Source organism: Solanum verrucosum, unplaced genomic scaffold (genome assembly GCF_900185275.1).
Source record: "Solanum verrucosum unplaced genomic scaffold, falcon-dt-bn FXZP01000212.1, whole genome shotgun sequence".
Taxonomy (NCBI): domain Eukaryota; kingdom Viridiplantae; phylum Streptophyta; class Magnoliopsida; order Solanales; family Solanaceae; genus Solanum; species Solanum verrucosum.
In genome coordinates this window covers 1,049,923-1,058,635 of record NW_026020038.1, presented here as the reverse complement: position 1 = coordinate 1,058,635, position 8,713 = coordinate 1,049,923, and the positions used below count along the sequence as shown (strand labels likewise).

At 40.5% G+C, this 8,713-nt stretch overlaps 1 pseudogene; it reads left to right on the top strand.

Annotated features, from left to right (window-relative positions):
* Positions 1–2,638: 2,638 nt before the first annotated feature.
* LOC125821649 (uncharacterized) lies at positions 2,639–7,678 on the top strand (annotated as a pseudogene).
* The last annotated feature ends 1,035 nt before the right edge of the window (positions 7,679–8,713 follow it).

Sequence of the window (8,713 nt, the reverse complement as noted above, 5' to 3'; positions counted from 1 at the left end):
GCATGATATGTATGATTTATAAGATTGACCTTACTTGCTACAAGTATGAACATGAATGTTTCCTTGTATATGAATGTTGGCTATGGATGAGGACAAGGTATGTTATGTATGATGTTGGTGACCTAAAAGTGGTACTTGGCATAAGGCAAGGTTATGGGATCTTGCCTTTGCATTGCACTTGTATACCTTTGGAGTTGCTTATGATATGTTTTGATGTATGTTTCTTCATATATGTGCATTATGGTTTTTAAGCTTGATAAATACATGATTTCAACTAAATTTCCCTTTTCACATGATTTAAAGGTTTTGTGCATGGCTTCCATACTTAGTACTTTTGTGCTAACCCATATTTCTATATTTTCTTACAAGTGTATGTTTCGGACATTGAGTTTTATTTCCTTGATTTGAGAAAAGTTTGGATTGGCTCTTCCCAAGCTTGGTGAGTCCTCAAGATTGAGGACGGATTGTTCATTTGTAGTTCATCTCTTACTTTCTATTTTCGAGACTATGTTGTGTAAAGGGTTGTGACCCTAAGATTGTATTCAATTGTTTTAGATGGTTTTATGAGATAAAGTATAGACTTCCATTGAATTTATGAAATGACTTTGATTGTAAACAGTTTTTAAATTATCTGCATCATTGTTATTTCTTATGTTTATGATTATGCTAAGGGCTTGTATGAGACCCCTTCGGGGTCAAGTACGTCGTGTTACATCTAGGGGGTAACCCTGGGTCGTGCAAAACTTGGAAATTAGAGCATAAGATTTAGAATGATTCTAGAATGATGTCTCATGAACCACATCAAGTAGAGTCTTGCTCATGAGTGTGAAGCGCGCCACACTTATGAATAGGAGGCTTATGAGTCCACAAATTGGACTCATTTAGGGCTTTCTTTTAATGGAAATAGTGTACTTGAATGCTTGTTTTACCTCAATACCTGATTTAAATGCTGAAGTTTCAGGTATTTGAAGTTTTAGTGGAAGCATGGACACTTAGGCGCAAAACGGAGCAAATAGGGATGAAAAGAACAAGAAATGGAATCTTGCGGATCGCCGAGTTTAACTTGGTGAGTCGCCGAAACGACATGAGCCGCCGTTCGCTCCAGTACGCGAAGCCTTGAAGGAAGTGGATCAAAAGGCGAGGAAAGGAGCAGTTGGCGGGTCGCCGATCAGTTCCGCGAAGCAGAACTGTACCGCCCAATGATCCAGAATGAGAGGATACAAAAGGCAAGACATTGAAGGTGATGAGCTGACCAAAAGGCGGATCGCCGAGTTCATCGGCGATCTTGACAAATGTCGCTGAACAATCCTCCGCAGCACAATCTGTGAAAACTATAAATACAATTTAGAATTAAAGATATAGAAAACATAATATTTTATTTTATTTTTACTTCAGAACATATTCTAGCTAATATTTTTCTCTCAAGTTTGAAGAGGGTTTTGTGGAGACTTGAAGAAAGGAGTTCTTCTTCCCCAAGTTGGAAGTGGGTGTTCTCTATTCACTTTCCTTTTCTTAATTCAAGGTTTAATTTCTTATACCCAGTTGATTTCATTATCATGTTAGGTATAATTTCTTATTTCTTGATGTGTGGCTAAAAACCCCAATTGTTGGGGTGTGATTTAGCAAATATGGGTTGATATTCCTGTTGGGTCTTGCTTGCTGATATGCTAGATGTATTTTAATGGTGATTTCACATAGTGGTTGTGGTTTAATCTAAAGGGTTTGTAGTTGCAAATATAAAGCCACCCATGTGTTTTCATCTTGCCCGAGAGGGAGGTCGCGAAACCAAAAGCACTAGACTGATGGCCTAAGGAGTGGGTCGACATGAGGTTTTGCCCGAGAGGATGAGCCCTAGTACCATATCCTAACACTCAGCTCGAGAGAGTGAGTCAGGTAAGGCATAGGTTAGTCACTATTATTTTGCAAATCTCCGATCAAAAGCATGTACCCAACAATTTATCTCTACTTGTATTGCGGTCACATCCCAATAACCTTTCCCCATACTTGATTTTCTTGTTTATTTTGTTGTTTTAGTACTTGTTACAAAACCCGCTTTTGATACTTGACACTTTTGTGTCACCTCTTTTGCATTTACAATGTCTTTTACCGCAAATGTCTTTAGCTACGATTAACTTGAATGAAATTCTAATTGGTTATTAATTCTCAAAATCGCTCCCTTGGGACATGACCCCAACCCTCGGTTAGGTTACTATATTATTGACGATCGTAGACACTCATATCATAGGATAGTGTCGTTGGTCATGATAAGCATCAGAGGCTATAAGATTTTTAGGAACTTTCACTTCTTTCGTTACTCTTTAGTCGAGCCTTAGAGTTTTAACTCTATGAAGTCCTTTTCCTAACCCTTCTCTTTTGTATATAGGATATGAATACAAGAAGGGCGAATGCAAGAAGGATAGAAGAGGAGATCGTGAATGAGGGAGTTCCTCCCCTAGGTCCTCAAGAGCCTTAAGGTCCTCAAGGTCCTAATGATGTAGGGGCTATGACAAATGTGGAAATAAGGACGGTTTTTCTAGCATTGACCTAAGCCGTAACGGCCCAAGTCAATAGGGATTCTAGAACTCATGTGAATACCAATGCAAGTACAACCACTTCAAGGATAAGGGATTTCACAAGAATGAAGCCCCCTATGTTCTATGGCTCCAAAGTGGAGGAAGACCCACAAAGGTTTAATAATGAAGTGTTTGAGGTGCTTGATGCTATGGGAGTGTCTCCACAAGAGATGGCGGAACTAGCCGCCTACCACTTGAAGGATGTGGCTCAAGTATGGTGTGAGCAATGGAAGGGTAAGAGACCCATATGAGCAGGTCTGGTATATTGTGAATTCTTCAAGTCGGTCTTCCTTGATAGGTTCTTTCCCTTAGAGTTGAGGGAACGAAAGATGCAATAGTTTATAAATCTTAGCCAAGGGGGTTTGAGTGTGAAGGAGTATGGCCTTAAATTCACCCAACTGTCTAAGTATGCTCCAACCTTAGTATCGGACTCTAGGGCCAAGATGAAAAAATTTGTTTTGGGGGTGTCCGACTTGGTAGTCAATGAATGTCGTTCGGCAATGCTCATCCGAAGTATGAATATTTCACGTCTTATGGTTCATGCCGAACAAATTGAGGAACAAAAGCTCAAGCAAGTGAATAGAGAAGTGAAGAAGGCAAGGACCGATGATGGGAATTCTTTCAAGGGTAAATTTGAGAGGCATAGTAGACCAAGGCTTAAGAAGAGGTTCTCCAACCAAGGCTCTTCTAGTGCTCCAAGGGTCAAAAAGGATAGGGTGTCTAACCCTAAGCCTCAAGGAGGTAATAGTGGTGGATCTTCTATGACAACGCCTACTTGTGCCAAGTGTGGCAAGAAACATAAAGGGAAGTGCTTTATTGGCACATATGGTTGTTTTCATTGTGGGAAGACTGGTCATATGGTGAGAGATTTTCCCATGCTAAAGGTTCAAGGAAGAGAGGGCAAGCAAGTCCCTCCTAGTGGTTCAAATCCCGATGTTCCCAAGAAGAACTGCTTCTATGCTCTCCAATCCCGAAGTGACCAAGAGGGTTTCCCGGATGTTGTGACTAGTATGTTACAAGTCTTTTCCATTTATATTTATGCATTATTAGACCCCGGTGCCACTTTGTCTTTTGTTACACCTTTTGTGGCTATGAAATTTGAAATACTCCCCAATGTATTAGAAGAACCTTTTTTGGTTTCTAGCCCGGTTGGTGACTCGGTTGTGGCAAGAAAAGTCTATAGGAGTTGACCTATTTCTTTGTCTCATAAGGTCACTTTGGTTGATTTGATAGAATTAGACATGTTAGACTTTGATATCATTTTGGGTATGGATTGGTTGCGTGCTTGCTATGCCTCCATTGATTGTAGAACTCGGGTAGTAAATTTCCAGTTTCCAAATGAGTACATTTTAGAGTGGAAGGGGGGAAATTCCATCCCTAGAGGTCAATTCGTTTAATGTCTAAAAGAAAGGAAAATGATCTCCAAGGGGTGCATTTACCATATTGTAAGGGTAATGGATGTTGAGTGTGAGACTCCTTTTTTAGAGTCGGACCCCGTGATGAGTGACTTTCCGGAAGTCTTTCCCGATGACTTGCCTGGCATTTCTCCCGAACAATAAATAGACTATGGCATTGATCTTTTGCCACATACACAACTCATATCCATTCCTCCATATCAAATGGCTCCGGCCCAATTGAAAGAATTGAAGAAACAACTCAAGGAAACAAGGGCTTTATTCAACCAAGCATCACTCCATGGGGTGCTCCGGTAATGTTCGTAAAAAAGAAGGATGGGTCCCTTAGAATATGTATAGACTACCGCCAATTGAACAAGGTCACTATAAAGAATAAGTATCCTCTCCCTAGAATTGACGATTTTTTTGACCAACTCCAAGGAGCTAGTTACTTTTCAAAGATTGACCTACATTCGGGCTATCACCAAATAAGGGTGAGAAGGGTTAACATTCCCAATACGGCATTCTGAACAAGATATGGTCACTATGAATTCTAGGTTATGTCTTTTGGTTTAACCAATGCCCAACGACATTCATGGATATAATGAATAGGGTATTTAGGTAAATCTTGATTCGTTTGTGATCGCTTTTATTGACTATATTTTGATCTATTCAAGGAGTGAGGTTGATCATATGAAACATTTGAGGATTTTATTGCATGCCCTTAAAGACCACCAATTATATGCTAAGTTTAGTAAATGTGGGTTTAGGCTAAGGTCAGTTGCCTTCCTTGGTCATATTGTGTCGAGCATGGGTATTGAGGTAGATCCTAAGAAGAAGGATGCGGTCAAGAGTTGGCCTAGACCTCTAACTCCTACCGATATTAGAAGCGTTTTGGGTTTGGCCAGTTATTATAGGAAGTTTGTTGAGGGTTTTTCCTCCATTGCTTCTCCATTGATGACCTTGACTCAAAATTTGAAAGATAAGCTTACTTCCACTTCGGTGTTGACCTTACCGGAGGGTACCAATGGGTTTGTGGTATATTGTGACGCTTCTCGAGTGGGCTTGGGATGTGTCCTTATGCAACATGGTAAAGTGATTGCCTATGCTTCAAGGCAATTCAAGGTCCATGAAAAGAATTATCCAACTCATGATCTCGAATTAGCGGCGGTGGTGTTTGCCTTTGATAATTTGGAGGCACTGCATATATGGGGTCCATGTAGATGTTTTCATCGATCACAAAAGTCTTCAATATGTGTTTACCCAAAAGGGCTTGAATCTCCGACAAAGAAGGTGGTTAGAACTTTTAAAGGATTATGACATGACTGTCCTTTACCACCCCGGCAAAGCTAATGTAGTTGCGGATGCACTAAGTCGATTGTCCATGGGTAGTGTAGCTCATATAGAGGATGAGAAGAAGGAGTTAGTTCGTGATGTACATAGGTTGGCTCGGTTAGGTGTCCAACTAGTGGATTCCACCAAGGGTGGTGTCATGGTTCTGAATCCTCATTTGTAGTTGATGTGAGTCTAAACAAGGCCTTGATCCCATATTGATGGAGTTGAAATAATCGGTACTCAACAAGTCTATTGAGGCTTTCTCCCAAGGGAGAGATGAGGTGCTTAGATTCCAAGGTAGATTATGTGTTCCGGATGTTGATGGCATGAGGGAGCAAATTTTAGATGAAGCTCATGGTTCACGGTATTCTTTTCATCATGGAGCCACCAAGATGTACCATGACCTATGGGAAGTCTATTAGTGGAATGGTATGAAGAAGGATATAGCGGGTTTTATAGCCAAGTGTCCGAATTGCCAACAAGATAAGGCCGACCATCAAAGGCCCGGAGGGTTGTCCCAAAATATAGATAACCCCACTTGGAAGTGGGAGGATGTGAATATGGATTTTATTGTGGGTTTGCCTCGCACTAGAAGGAAACATGATTCTATTGGGTCATCATTGATAGAATGACGAAATTCGCCCACTTTATTCCCATCAAGGTTTCATTTTTGGTAGAAAACTATGCCAATTTGTACATCAAGGAGATAGTGAAGTTACATGGGGTTCCCTTATCTATTATTTCGGATCGGGGTACCCAATTTACTTCACACTTTTGGAAGGCTTTTCAAAAAGGGCTTGGTGCTAAGGTCAAGCTTAGCATGACCTTTCACTCTCAAATGGATGGTCAAACGGAATGCACTATTCAAACCTTATAGTATATGTTGAGGGCATGCATTATAGATATCAAGCGTCATTGGGACGACCATCTACCTTTTATTGAGTTTGCCTACAACAATAGTTACCACTCAAGTATTGCCATGTCTTCCTTCGAAGCGTTGTATGGTAGGAGGTGTAGATCTCTGGTTGGGTGGTTTGAAGTGGGTGAATTGCTCTAAACGGTCCCGAACTAGTTTATAAGGACATTGAGAAAGTCCGAACCATTAGAGAGAGGTTGAAGACGGCCCAAAGTCGGCAAAAGTCTTATGCTGATAATAGAAAGAGGGATCTAGAATTCAAAATTGGTGATTGGTTCTACTTGAAAATCTCACCTATGAAAGGTGTGATGAGGTTTGGTAAAAAGGGAAAACTTAGTCCCTGGTATGTGGGCCCTTATCAAATCTTGAAGCATATTGGGAAAGTTGCCTATGAATCAGACTTGCCAAATGAATTGGCCCCGGTTCACCCGGTATTTCATGTTCCATGCTTAAAATTTGTATTGGTGATCCGGTGACCATCATTCCTTTAAGGGTGTGGGAGTTGATGAGAACCTTTCCTATAAAGAGATTTTGGTAGAGATTCTAGACCGGCAAGTTAAGAGGTTGAGAAACAAAGAAGTAGCTTCCGTAAGGTTTTATGGAGGAATCACTAAGTTGAGGGTGCTGCATGGGAGGTCAAGGCCGATATGAAGTCCCGTTATCCTCATCTTTTTCCTTCTAGTCCTATTCAAACTTGAGGTAAGTAGTTTTCTTGAGTTTTGTGTTTTAGAAGTCATATGTTCTATGAGTGTTTCTTATGATTTCCTTATCTTATGGATGTTCTTGATGAAATTCATGTTTAGTGTAAATTGAGCTTTCGTGAATTATATGTTTCTTATGTTGATTTGCATTTTGTTATGATGATGGTATATGTGACCTCATGAGATCATTTGATGAACATGCTGAGTCATGCTTGTGATGAAATGGCATATGGGCTCCCTAGTGTTGTGTTGATCTTGCTTTGAGTTGGAGAAGGTAGTTCCTCCCATTTTTATGTGAAATGACGAATGTTGTGCATAATGGGTTGTAGAGGTAGTTCCTACTTCCTTGTGATTGCATTGATTATGTCTTGCAATGGAGTTAATGTTTCCTCCTTTGAATTGAGCATTGTTATATGTTGCATGCATGATGGGCTGCTAGTCTTGAGCCTTTAATTTTGTAAGGTGTCTAAATCGTCATTCTAGGACGAATGTTCCCAAGGGAGAGATAATATAACACTCCAGAAAATGGTAGGTTAAACTAGAGCCTAAACGTAAAGGTGAAGATCATAAAATGACTCCCCGAATGTTAAAAAGTTATTTAGGGTGGAAATGAGGTTTACAAGGGTCAAAGCCAAGAGGCAAGTGCCAAGGCAAAGGGGCCAAGCCAAAGCTAAAGGCCAAGTTTTCCCCTATCCTAGGCACACTACCTCTCCCTTCACGAGGGGGATTATGGACCGTGGTCCTCACCACGGCTCGTAAAGAGGGCTCATGAAGCTTACTTTGCCATGGAAAAATGGCCACCCTTTGGCATAGCCACTGCCTCAACTTCACGGAAGGGACCACGACTCGTGGAGCCCTTCGTGAAGGAGACTTAGGCATGGTGGCTTGACAGCATGAATTAGCCTAGCTAGTGCCTCACCTTCATGAGCAGGACCACGGGTCGTGGTCCACACCACAATTCGTGAAGGGGCTCGTGAAGATGCCATAGGCAAAGGAGCCTTGTGCTCCAAAATCAAGGACACTGCCTCACCTTCACGGGCAGGACCATGGATCATGGTCAACACCACGGCTCGTGAAGGTGGCTCGTGGTCCCTGACGAGGTGACTTAAATGAAGGTTAGTTGGGTCATTTCCTTTTTAGTCCAATTAAAGTGGAGTTGTTTTGGTTATTTTTAGGGGAAGTATATAAGATGTTTTTTAGTCAAAATACATTATTCTAAGTCATTATTCACAAACACCCAAATCAAATCAAGAACTTCCTCTCTTTCAATATTTCTCTCTCTAAACTCAAGGAAGAAGAAATGAGCCATTGCAGCTAGGGTTTGTGGATTTCAAAGGTTCTTCGTAAAATTTCTTAGGGATTTCTAATCAAGGTATGGATACTTTTCATCTATGGGTAGTCTCCACCGATAGAGTCCCCTCAAAAGTTGGTCTTTCAAGATTTTGATTTCCCTAAATCTAGGGTTTTCAATCTATTACATGGGTCTCCTTACACAACGTTTTCAATTGTCTATTTATGGTAATTATAGTTGATTATGATGAATTATGATTGGATTAATGGAGTATTGTTATTTCATAATGAAAATTCCCCATAGACCCACGTTTCCCCATATTGATAAATCATGAATTGATGATGTGGGTTGGTTTATATTATAAGTATGTCAATTGAATATGTTAATTGAGCTATTGAATCATAAGATTCCTCCTATATTATGTAGTAATTGTAAATGGTTGGGTTGATTGTTATTCATGACCCTTAAAGGGTAATGTGTGAGGGTTTGTACATCTTTATTAG